This window comes from Hesperophylax consimilis, chromosome 17 (assembly GCF_061612785.1).
Source record: "Hesperophylax consimilis isolate HC1 chromosome 17, BYU_Hcon_1.0, whole genome shotgun sequence".
Classification (NCBI taxonomy): domain Eukaryota; kingdom Metazoa; phylum Arthropoda; class Insecta; order Trichoptera; family Limnephilidae; genus Hesperophylax; species Hesperophylax consimilis.
Window position 1 is genome coordinate 30,797,618 of NC_142852.1, and position 13,142 is coordinate 30,810,759.

The following is a 13,142-nucleotide window of genomic DNA, read 5'->3' on the forward strand; positions in this document are numbered from 1 at the left end:
CTCATCTTTTTGTAAATGGCTACTTCTTTTAAATATGTAGGTTTTTTCTGATAACATTCAGTTTATTTACTGATGTTTGTAAGAGAGAGTACGAAAACAGTGTGCAATATAGTTGTTGCTGAGGAATACTTGGAGCAGGTGGATGATTTTGTGTATTTAGGAAGTATGTTCTAGAGAGATGGGAAGGCTGACAGAGATATTGAAACAAGGGGAAATGCAGGGAACTCCATTCATGGAGGACTGAACGCAGTTGCTGTCAGCATTATAAGCAGCAGTCCACAATGGAGTGCTGGTACATACCCTGATGTTTGGCAGTAAGACATTGGAAGTGAAAGAATGACAGTTGGCTAAATGCCGTAGGAATGATAGATCTATTTGTGGTAAACCATGTATGATCGTGTGAGAAATGTGGAGATCTGCAAAACATGCAAGGCTGGTGTAAGTGTTGTGGAATAGATTAAGAAAGGGACACTCAGGAGGGGATGAACGTAGAATATTATGATGCAAAAGTGAACGGTGAACAAGTACTCCAAGCTATCGAAATGATATATCTTTGTTAGTGGTCATAAAATGAAGCTCAAATAAAATATTTCTCTCAGGGCATATATCATCTTTGAGAATGCTGTGTAAAAGGTATTTTTGAGGAGAGCAAGGAATGAAGGAGGGAGAAAACACAGAGGCCGGCAAACTCAAGAACGTGTCGTGGAAACAACATGTTCTCATGTGATGAACGTCGACAGTGTACAAATATTACCACCTGTACCCTAAAAATTAATAATAATGTATATCTTTATTTAAGAAAGTTTGCACATTACAACTAAAAATGTATATTATGATGTATATTGTATATTGATTTGTACAGTTAGTTGAGGTTTCTCAAATACCGCCTCACTAGGCTAGCCTGTTTTGAGGCAGAATCTTTCAAGTTACTTCCCAATACCTTTGAACATACCTATACTTGTACAGGGTTTTCCAATAAGAGGTGTTATTTTGTATAGCCCGCTATTTCGGTGGATGTTACTTTTAAAGCTGTCATTTTTTGACATTTGACAAGTAGAAATTACGCCATTAATAAAAATGGAACGATACACGCTTCAACAATGCATTGAAATTATTAAAATTCACTTGAGTGAATCAAATGCAAATCATCTTGAGTGATGAGGCCCATTTCCACCTCGGTGGCTTCGTCAACAAGCAAAATTGTCGCATCTGGAGCTCGGAAAATCCAAGAGTTATTGTTGAAAAGCCTCTCTATCCTCAACGTGTGACTGTTTGGTGCGGTTTATGGTCTGGCGGAGTCATTGGACCTTACTTTTTCGAAAATGAGGCTGGAGCAACAGTTACGGTGAATGGATTGCGCTATCGAGAGATGATTAATGATTTTTTATGGCCGGAATTGGATGGTATTGATCTGGACAACGTTTACTTTCAACAAGACGGCGCTACGTGCCACACAAGCAACGAAACCATTGATCTTTTACGATTGAATATCAAAATAACACCTCTTATTGGAAAACCCTGTATTAAGATGTATTCGCTCAATAATGTGGTTAATTCAATAACTGCGAATTTAGGTGAATGCACCGGTAAAGGCCATATTCTTATTTTTGATCCAAGTTTTTACATTATCTTTGAAATTGTTTTGTGAATCACATATTGTCTGGAAGAATGTTGTAGAGTCTTGTCGCAAAGTATTTAAAGTTTCGTTGACCAAAAGTAGTACGCGTTATCGCTATTTGTAGTAAGTTTTTGTTGTTGCTTCGAGTACATCGTGTATTTGAACTTTTTTCGTAGTAATTATGTATATTTGAGTATAGATGAGTTAGGATAGTTTTTGAATACAGCTGCCGAACATCAAACACATTCATAATATTGAAGATTAGGTTCGAGTCTATAATTATAGGTAGCCTAAGAATTGTTTTCTGACCCTTTATGATTGGGTCTAGTGCAGATGAAGTGCCGCCTCCCCATGCTATGATACCATATTCAATCTTAGATTGGCAGACTGCAAAATAAATCATTATCACGTGTTGTAATCTGAGAAAGTTTCGTATGATTCTGAAAAAGTGCATGGTTTTTCTTATTTTGTTTGCAATTATTTGAGTATAAAGATTCCATTTGAGATATGGATAATGGATATATTGAGATTGCAATATATTTGTTAATATAAGTGATGCTATCAAACGCACTGCCTCTCTTTGCATAGAATTAGAGGTGGCCGCCAAATTCAACAGCGGGGCGCACTTGCGATTTGTACAGGCTCAGCATTTGTACAGTACGCCTATCTTCTGAGATGTTTACTTGACTGTAGCTTCAATGGGGCCCTCTGTGCTGGTCACTAAGGACGGGTTGTTTCGGAGAATTTGAACAATTCATCAAATTTCAACGTTCATTTCCGGGTTCTGTGAAAGTCCTATTCAAGTTCTGTTATTATATCATTATAGGCTAGTTGCTTGAAAGAACTGAAATAAAAACAGAACTTAAATAGGACTTTCACAGAACCCGGAAATGAACGTTGAAATTTGATGAATTGTTCAAATTCTCCGAAACAACCCGTCCTTAGAGTTACATGTTACAGTTAGCGATGCTACGAGAATATTCTAGAAGGCTCGCCCATGCAAAACGCATTGTAGCGGGAACACTCTAGACACAATGCGAGCGTTCGGCGTTCCACTAGTTCCGTTTTACAAGTGACCAACAAGCGAGCGCTGCTACTGCTCGCTGCGTACTGAGGAAGCGGCCGCTGTGACCGTTTCCCCCCGCGTCGCGTCCCACTCTTTCCTCACCATCTACAGGACCATCACCTACACCCGGCTCTGCACGTACTACAATTTATTATGGACTCCTCCTAGACCCTGCGACCACTTCAACGATCTGAGCCTCGGCCCCGCGAAATCGTCGCCGGCCTGCATCTGCCGGACATGTCCATCGCACCTTCGGCTACTCGTTCACACTGGAGTACTCGGAAGACTCCACGTCTTCACCAGTGCTGATCACATCGTTGTCGACTCACCGACCCGCGCTTCGACCACACCATTGCCGTCTTCACCTGGTGTCATCCTCATTGGTCCAGAGTCATGACTCACTGACTCGAAATAAACGCTGCGACATAACACAACATCATCGTTCATTGTCTCCTCACCACATCCCCTAAACATCAATAGAAGGCATGTTGGATAGATTGCTTCCATTAAAGGAGAATAGACTAGTTGTGTCCTGTCAAAGTATCTGTGGGCTCTTGGACTTGTAGTACTAATGAACGGTCATATCTAAGAATCAAAATATGTATGTTAGTGAATTGAAAACAAATAATTTTGTTTCCTCGAAGGCTCCACCGATCTCAGCTCTCTTCCCAACTCCCTAAAGATAGATGTTAGTTTTTTGTTGATGTTTAAATGGTCAAATTTGGGTCCCACGAGTATCTTGGGAGATAAATGGTCCACCCCAACAGAGCCCTGCGTGCTGGGGAAACGTCTAAATATTGGCAGATGCGACACTTTATCTCGGAGGCACCGTTTGTGTGCAATGTCATTAGCTCACTCCTCGGCTTGGGATTGCTATTGTACGTCGTGTTTCTCGTCTGTTGTCTCTTTTGATTTTATATAGGAATAGTACAAAATTATACAACATTCAGAGATGTGCTTTATTTCAAATAAATCCATTTCAAATGGAAATGCAAAATGTGTATTTTCCATTTTGCATTTGTTTTTCTAAAAACCATTTTGCATTTTAAATGTTTTTTCAATGCATTTTCCATTTTAAATGCTTTTTTGCAACATACTTCCTACTATCTCCACTCATCTTTTTTTCATAAGCCCCAAATATCAGTCGGTCCTCAACCTCGCTATGAGAGATAATTTACATTTGTCAAGTTGCTCCCTGGTAGGAGCCCTGGCAATTGAGTGATACCATTACAAAAAATACTGAACATGGAGCCATGAAGCTGTAATATTAAATGTTAGATAGCAGTTTCTATGTTTTTACGTTGGCAACATTAGTCCCGCGCAAATTTTTTGTGGTTTCATAATCCGTAGTCGTGGTGTTTTTGGATTTACCATCATGTAATATGTTTGTTCTAAATTGATGTCCATTATTAAATGACAAAATTGTTTAAAAATTCTATAATTATTTTGATTGTTTGACCTGAGAAATCATTTTGCATTTTCAATGCATTTTAAAAATAGGTATTTTGCATTTGAAATGCTTTTCTAAAAACCATTTTGCATTTTCAAATGGAAAAGTTTTGACCCATTTCCATTTTGCATTTCAAATGGTTTTTGGTACCCATTTTGCACATCTCTGACAACATTATACATAACTAAACTACCTTAGTTAACAATCTTATCTGAATTTTTATATAAAATTTAGGACGGGTTGTTTCGGAGAATCTGAACAATTCATCAAATTTCAACGTTCATTTTCAAGTTCTGTGAAAGATTTTTTCAAGTTCTGTTTTTATATTAGTTTTGTCATGCAACTAGCCTACAATGATAGAAAAACAGAACTTGAATAAGTCTTTCACAGAACCCGAAAATGGACGTTGAAATTTGATGAATTGTTCAAATACTCCGAAACAACCCGTCCTTAGTCTTCTTATTTTTGTGCTCATAAAACTCAAAAATTAGTTGACCGATATCGCTGAAAATTTCAAAATTTGTTCTCATTATTGCCAAGAGTCTTTAGAGAGTGGTTCAAATAGTCGAAGAATTCGGGAACGCCCGAGGAATGCTTAACCCAATATCTCTGCACCAGAACGAGACACGGTGTCGAATTAAAGACGATGTAATGTAGTTTTTTAACAGCAACATTGTGATATACAGTAGTGAATGATGTAAGAAGTCAGAGACGCTCGAGAAAGACATTAGCAATAGCGAAGCATTGTGGGGTTCACTATTCGTTATATAATATTTGGTCTCAGATTTGTGCGCTGTGATTAATACTGACTTCTAGTATTACGTACTGAAATCTGATAGCTTATCAATGCAAGCAATTATATTCTATCAAATGCACCATTTATAAGTTTATACAGAAATACCAAAGCATATGTAATTTAACAAAATTGGCTGGAAAACCCATTTTGATACTTAAACTTTAGAATTTATTTTGTGGTCTTTCAGTAGCTTGTACAAGAAGATTGTAATGTGGGTTCCAGACGGGAGAATTGTACTCAAGTTGACTTCGAATAAAGTCAAAATATAATATTTTAATGCACTTAAATTAAATAACCATCATGCCGTTTCTCCTCGGAGGTAAGCAGATCGGACGGACCGTCATATATGCTCTTCTGTTAGTGTGACCCTTTACATGGCACGATCAAATGGGTTAAATACTTGAGTCCAGCATCTCCGACTTCTTCTGGCGTTCACATTACACTCCATTCTTCGTTAATTCGCTCTACATGCCCAAAACATCTAAGTGTTCCTTTCTTAATCTTGCTTATTACGCTTACATCAACGATCGTACATGGTTTTACAGAGATCTCATTTCCACAGCGTTCAGTCTAATTTTATCCTTCCTCTGCCAGTTCCACGCCTCACTGCCATACATCAGGGTAGGTACCAGCACTCCATTGTGGACTGCTGCATATAATGCTGACACCAACTGCGTTCAGTCCTCCATGAATGGAGTTACCTGCATTTCCCCTCCTTTCAATATCTCTGTCAGCCTTCCCATCTCTCTAGAACATACTTCCTAAATACACAAACTCATCCACCTGCGACAAGTATTCCTCAGCAACAACTATATTGCACACTGTTTTCGTACTCTCTCTTACAAACATCATGACTTTAGACTTACTTACATTCATCATTAACTCATTCTTCATACATACTTCATTCATCCTAGACACAAGAGACTGTAGATCTTTCGTACTGTTAAAAATGAACACCGAACGCAATTAATAATGTTGAAATTTCTAGATATTTTTGTACGCCTTGGTTATCCAATTAAAATTATTAACCGTTGATTCAATATTTAGACTTGAGCGGCTGTTTTGCTTTTGTGTATTATTGGACGCAATCGCAAGCACGTATTGTTTGTATAAACTTTATAATTAGGCGACCTATAAACAATAGCAAAGATTTTTGTGAAGTTGATTGAATTTTCCAATAAGTTTTTTTTTATATTGGTAAAAGTATTTTTCCAATCAATTTTGTAGATTGAAGGAAATTAATTTCTGTCGAAATTACTCGAGGTCGGTAACGTTCAAATGTTTACATTTTAAGGTTTTTTTTATATGTTTTTCCAATCGTCTGGAACTGATGAGATTATAGCATTCTCAATTTGTTAGGCTATATTGACACAAATTTGAAGCACGTCCTACAGATTGCCAGCTGAAGATCTTACCATTAAACCACGGTGGCTGTCAAGATTTGTATATGTTTGGCGTGATCTAAGGGATCAACGAAGCCAGTTCCTCGTAGCATCTTTCATTGAAATACCTGTAGAATAACGATAGCATTCCCTCCATGTGAGACTGAGAGTCGTGCGTAGGGAAGGGAGATGGGAAGAGGTAGGTTGAGGAGTACCTGACTATTCAGATCTGATTTTATTGAGGTTGAAATAACGTTAATTAAAACACGATTGAGTGAACAAATTTTCTTTTATAACGGGAAGGAAATGGGGAAGATGAAGGTTGGTAAGTACCTAGCATCATTTCAATTCTGAATGTTGATATTACACCAGCACTATAAATATGGAATCATACAATTTGTTCAAAGAAACGTCACCATCTCATTGACGATTCTTTTTTCAAACATTTGATTTATTAAATTTTTATAATTTTAAATTTCTTCGTATTAAGAACAACTAAAAACTTTAATTCTTTACAAGCCATTAAACTATTATACGTATCTCTAGTAAGAAGTCTAATTGAATATAACTCAGTAGTTTGGTCTCCATCTTACAAAATTTTCATTAACAACATTGAGCGAATACATTTCTACGTTTTATAAATTTTAAATTAAAAATCCCTGTCGAAGACTTTAAATACAATTTCTTATTAAATACTCTAAAAATACATACATTAGAAGATAGATGTAAAATAAACGATTTAACGTTCTTATTCAAAATACTTAACTCTAAATTCGACTGTTGTGAACTCCTGCAACTTATAAACATACATACACCCACAGTAACAACACGACAAAATACAATATTCTACAGCAGCACACATAAGCGTAACTACATTGCCCACTCTCCGATACAACGACTTCACACCATGGGAAATCATTACTTGGGTGATGTTGACATATTCAATACCAACTTGGCAACTTTTGTGGATCATTTAAAACATTTATTTCAACAATACTCCTAAACACATCATGTAAACCAACAAATAGCTGTAATTTTCTGTTTTTGTTTCTTGTGTTTGTATGACTTGTTGCATAGCTTTTATCTGTCAGATTGAAATTATACTACCAACCATGTAAAAGCCCTATGGGCGTTAAATGAATAAATAAATAAAAATAAATAAATAAATGAGAGAAAACTGGAAACGTTCTTTCTGGACGCGAGGTCTGCGGTCACTAATGTTAGAACTTATTAACCGCATCATCGGCAACGTACATTTGGATTGCTCGTTTTCGCACACAATCCCACATCATTCAATTGATTTAACACATCCTCTAAAGTTTTTATAAAATCATTGAAATTATATTTATTATTTATTTATTTATTTGGTACAATATTTATTACATTTTAAGTTTTCCAGTAATGTTGGCCTCACTGGGTGGCTTGCCCGTGCTGAGGCCTTCATTTTATAATATGAAAATATAATCTACATAATACATTTAAAGAGAAAATAATACATTGAAAATAATCTTGTGTGTTTGTGAGTGATGTGTGTTTATATTGGTTTTGTGTGTTACGTGAAGGTTTTATTTTTATTTTATGCTATGAAATTTTGGTAATATTGTCTTTTTTGTTCTTTAATCCATTTTGTAATTTTGTGTGTGAATTTATTTTTATTTTCCTCAATTTTAATTTCAAGTTTTACACTGTTAAAAGCTTTTATTGCATGGTATTGGTAGTGTCTTTGTCCAAAGCTTGAATTTACTGTCGGAGTTTTAATGTTTTCTTTGTACGCTTGTCTAACTGGTCTGTTAGTGTTATTTTGTGTATGTTGATATTTTTTTTTTGTCAAAAATGTAGTTTAGTAGTGTTTTAACGTATAATTGGCGTATATCTAGTACGTCACAGCTGTTGAATATTTGGAATTTTATATTTATATTATTTAATATTTATATTATACAGGGTGTATCGGCACTAACCCGACAAACTTTAACCAGCTATTCCTTAGCACATTTGGAGTAAAAAATGTTATGTGCACTTTGCTGTCCGGTAACGTTTTTTTTTAATAAAAAATTAATTAAACATATTTTCACCACATGTCACCACTGTTTTATCCTTTGTCAAAATTTGAAAGCAACATCGCAACTCTCGCGTGTTGCTGCGAACGAAGCCCGTATTACATAATCCAGTACCAGAAAAGAAATATTTTATTTAACAATAATGATTATTCACATTTTTCGTATGCGAATCACTGATTGTCTTCTTGTATTGTACACATCAGTTTTATTTTTGTATCTAAATTTTTTCACCTCTGGAATGCTTTGGTTTCACCTCTTACGCGTTTCACGTATTAAATAGTCTAATTTTGAAACTAAGAAACTAATTAGTAGATTTCCTGAATTTATAATCGAAGTCCAATAATTCTGAGCACTTTTAAAAACAATTTTCCTCACTTAGGTACTTATCAATAATAATAATTGGATTATTTGAACAGCGCCGTTGTTTTTTAAATCACCGTAAGTGCTCTGTCAAAATGTTACTTGCTAGGCTATCCTACAACGTATATTTTTTAATAAATTTAGTTATTTACAACTTCGCGGAATGTGATTTATGAATATTATTGCTTATGTTAAAAGCCTTCCAGAATTACCGGAATATAACGAGCAGCTTGACACACTTAAGTTTATTTCCACTAATTTGAAGGTACAAAGAATGTATAGTTTTAAAAACAATCCCGATGAATCAAAAAACGGTTCATATAAAACTGCTGCGCAACACACTGAGACAAAGGAAAGCACTCACACAAACGTCATGACTGCATTGGATTGACCACCTGCAAATGAATGCTGCCAGATTGCTAATTTATTTAAACAATAATTATTAAATTTTATTTAAAATATCGCAATTTTTTTAAAAAATCGACAATAAATTACAACTATAATTTAAAAAAAATATTCTTAACCCCACGCTTTTTCGTAATTGATTAATTAATTCAGAATTTAAACGTTGCTTGAAATGACTAGCCGTATTTGGTGACCAGATCTGAATATCCAGGTTCAGAATTTAAACGTTGCTTGAAATGACTAGCCGTATTTGGTGACCAGATCTGAATATCCAGGTTTAGAATTTAAACGTTGCTTGAAATGACTAGCCGTATTTGGTGACCAGATCTGAATATCCAGGTTCAGAATTTAAACGTTGCTTGAAATGACTAGCCGTATTTGGTGACCAGATCTGAATATCCAGGTTTAGAATTTAAACGTTGCTTGAAATGACTAGCCGTATTTGGTGACCAGATCTGAATATCCAGGTTCAGAATTTAAACGTTGCTTGAAATGACTAGCCGTATTTGGTGACCAGATCTGAATATCCAGGTTTAGAATTTAAACGTTGCTTGAAATGACTAGCCGTATTTGGTGACCAGATCTGAATATCCAGGTTTAGAATTTAAACGTTGCTTGAAATGACTAGCCGTATTTGGTGACCAGATCTGAATATCCAGGTACTTCCTCACCTTCCACTCCTTCCCTTAGCCATAAAACTTACCCCAATTCAACATAAAAATTGTTTAAATTATCGGATGTAATGAAATGCATAATAATTAGACCCCAAAATACTTAATTATTCAGGGAAATAAACCCCTGAGTCATCAGTTGGAAATACCAACGACATTAAGTGAAATTAACAATGCAATAATCCTATTATTGCATTGTTTAAAATTTCACTTAATTATTAGCATTAGCAAATAATATTGGGATTAGCAAATAATAATTTACGACAATTTACTCGGAAATCAATAAAGCCAGAATAATAAAAAAAGAAAGTTATCACTTACGTCGTCTGTAAGTGGCTTTACCAAAGTTTGATAATGCCGTCAGAAGGTGAAACAGCTGTCACGCGTAATAATAATTACAACTAGCAGAACTTGTTTATAAACACACTGTTTTTATAAATTTTTTAATAAGACTGTTAAAATAAAAAAAATCTCTAAATTGAAATGGAGTTCTACAAACTAAACTTAAAATCAAATAAATTTATTGCGAAGGTTCAAAGTACTGTACTGTAATATTATATTAAATAATTTTTACGTGTTTAATTATTGTTTAAAGTCAGATTAAAGCGATTAAAAAACCCACCTGGCAATTCTTATTCGAGTTTCGTTGTTTTTACGTATTGGCGCGCTTACAAGCATCAGTCGTCTCATTTTTAACCATTAATATTTAGTGTGTAGGAAAGAGAGAAGACGCTTTTCGACACACTTGTCGAAAAACTTGTTGAATGCCGACGGGCATACTCTTCTACAGATTTTATTAAATATTGATATGTAGGTAATATTGATGTGTAAATGAATGACATTGTGAGAATTTTACCAATAAATAATAAATGAAAATGCGGACATGTAGTTTATGTTAATTTTTTTATTGGAGCATTTGTTCGAAGTGACTACCATTATTTTCGATGCAAGCGTGTAGTCTTGTTATATTTTGATTATTTAAGTTTGCAGGATTTGCTTTAATTTCTGCAGCGGCTTCCATCACTCGTTCGAGCAGTTGCTCTCTTGAGGCTATTGGCTTAGCATACACTTTTTCCTTGAGAGCCCCCCACAGGTAGTAATCCAGGGGGGTCAGGTCGGGTGATCTTGGTGGCCAAGCAATGGCCGGACTTCCACGGCCTATCCAACGACCAGGAAACTCGACATCCAAGTAGTTCCGCACGGCAATCGAATAGTGTGGTGGGGCTCCATCGTGCTGGAACCACATTCTCCGTAGTAATTCGAGGTTCACATCTTCCAGAATCTCGCCCAGTTGCACTTGTAAGAACTCCAAATACATCGGTCCATTTAGTCTGGGAGGCAACTCGATTGGACCGAGTATTTGATTTCCCAGGATTCCTGCCCACATGTTGATGGAAAATCTGTCCTGGCTCGACGACTCCCGAACAAGCTTGGGGTTTTGTTCAGCCCAATGGTGCAAGTTGTGCACATTTAGCACTCCTGTTTTAGTGAACTGTGCTTCGTCGGTAAACAATATGTTTTTCATGAAGTCTGCATCTCTTATGACATTATGCAGCATTCTTCTGCAGTACACGACTCTGGAAAAGTGGTCATTCTCCATGAGGCCTTGGCAGCGCCTATAGTGAAAAGGTTTGAGCCCGTGCTTCTTCAGAACTCTCCATACCGCCATGTGTTCCCTGTGTCCTATCATCAGAGCGACCCGACGCACGGACAGCGTGGGGTCTTCGGTAATTAAGTTCAGGATTCTCTCCTCAACTGCCACAGGAACGATGTTGTGTCCTCCGCCGGCGCCTTCAATCCGTCCGATGCCACAGTCACGCAATTGTTGATACATCTGAAACAAAACAACAAATAACAACTGCTTTTATTATTCAGCTCAGTAATAATGTCAAATAAACAATCGCGGGCTTTTTCACTCATTTTATTTTTAAAGAACACTTATTTTAGGCACATATCAGAAAACTTACGTTTTCTCTTCATTTATTTCATTTTTTTATAGTAAAATGTATAACAAAGTGTTTTAAATTATAATTTTCTTAACTAGGTACGGTTGATATCTTGGATTCACAGGGGTGAAATTGAATTCAAGTAATTTAAATAATCCCATGGTGAGAAAGGGAGTGAATTCAATTGCAGTGAATGATGCATTTATTAGAGATTAAAATTAATTAACTTTTTAAAACGCCGTTTAGTGACCACTGAACACAAATCACCTAAAGTACAATTTACATTTTTAAAGTTGGTGGCCCCTTGTTATGTTTTTAATGTTCCCAGTTTAAATTTCAAAAGCGCTTTTTGGCATTATCAATGAATGTAAATAGTTTCAATAAACAATTGATAGGGTACAAACCTGGACAAAGGTAGCATGGTGTGGGACGCGTCTTCCAGGAAACCTCATGCGATACTCCCTTACGGCTGCTCGTGAATTTCCATTGCAAAATCCATAAACAAAAACAATATCTGCTTGCTCGGCAGGTGGATAATTGAGGGGCATATTTCAACAGTAAAAACTTAGATAACAAAACAAAAACGAAACTAGAAACTTGATGACATGCGAACTCCCAAAACAGCACTGACCACTGATACGAGACGGGGTGGCGGGAACCACACGGGACTTGAGACAGAATATGTGTGAAAGAGATGACAGTAGCGCGGCGTTGCCAATTATTTTACCCCTATACTGTGGGCAGTAGCGGAGTGTGGAAATTTTATTTATTTTTTGTTTTTAAAAGAAAAAAAATGTTACCGGACAGCAAAGTGTACATAACATTTTTTACTCCAAATGTGCTAAGGAATAGCTGGTTAAAGTTTGTCGGGTTAGTGCCGATACACCCTGTATAGTCTTAAATCACACAAGGTCAGAATTAATTTCGTTTCAGTTTCTATAGTCAATAATGACTACGGTCCAACATTTAAAATATGCGTTAACATTTCTTTGCATATTATAATGCTCTACAGCTCGTGGTGGAAAATTTACGTTGTGAGCTGAAAATAGAAAAAAAAAATTATACTTAAAACTTTCAGCAAATTTCATGACGCCTGCTTGCTTTATTCACATTCGTATATACTGTCTCGTTATTCTGACTCTTGAAACGGTAGATGCTCTCAGTATAGCCCTGGTGACAGAAAGCCACGCAGAATTGAAACATTGTTCCTTGAAATGGCTTTAGTCGTTTTTGGTGACCAGATCTCAATAACCAAGCACTTACTTGCCCAACCTTCATCTTCCCCGTCTCCTCCCCTCCTGTAGTCACATTGAATGTAAACGGTTGGGAGCAGTTGGGACTCTTAAAATAGAAAATTGGTTCACTTGATCGTGTAATTGTATGAAATAAAA

At 36.1% G+C, this 13,142-nt stretch overlaps 1 protein-coding gene across 1 annotated transcript in view; it reads left to right on the forward strand.

Moving 5' to 3' along the window:
* Window positions 1–13,142, forward strand: part of Mgat2 (alpha-1,6-mannosyl-glycoprotein 2-beta-N-acetylglucosaminyltransferase) — a 78,314-nt gene that overhangs the window by 645 nt on the left and 64,527 nt on the right. The window lies entirely within an intron of this gene.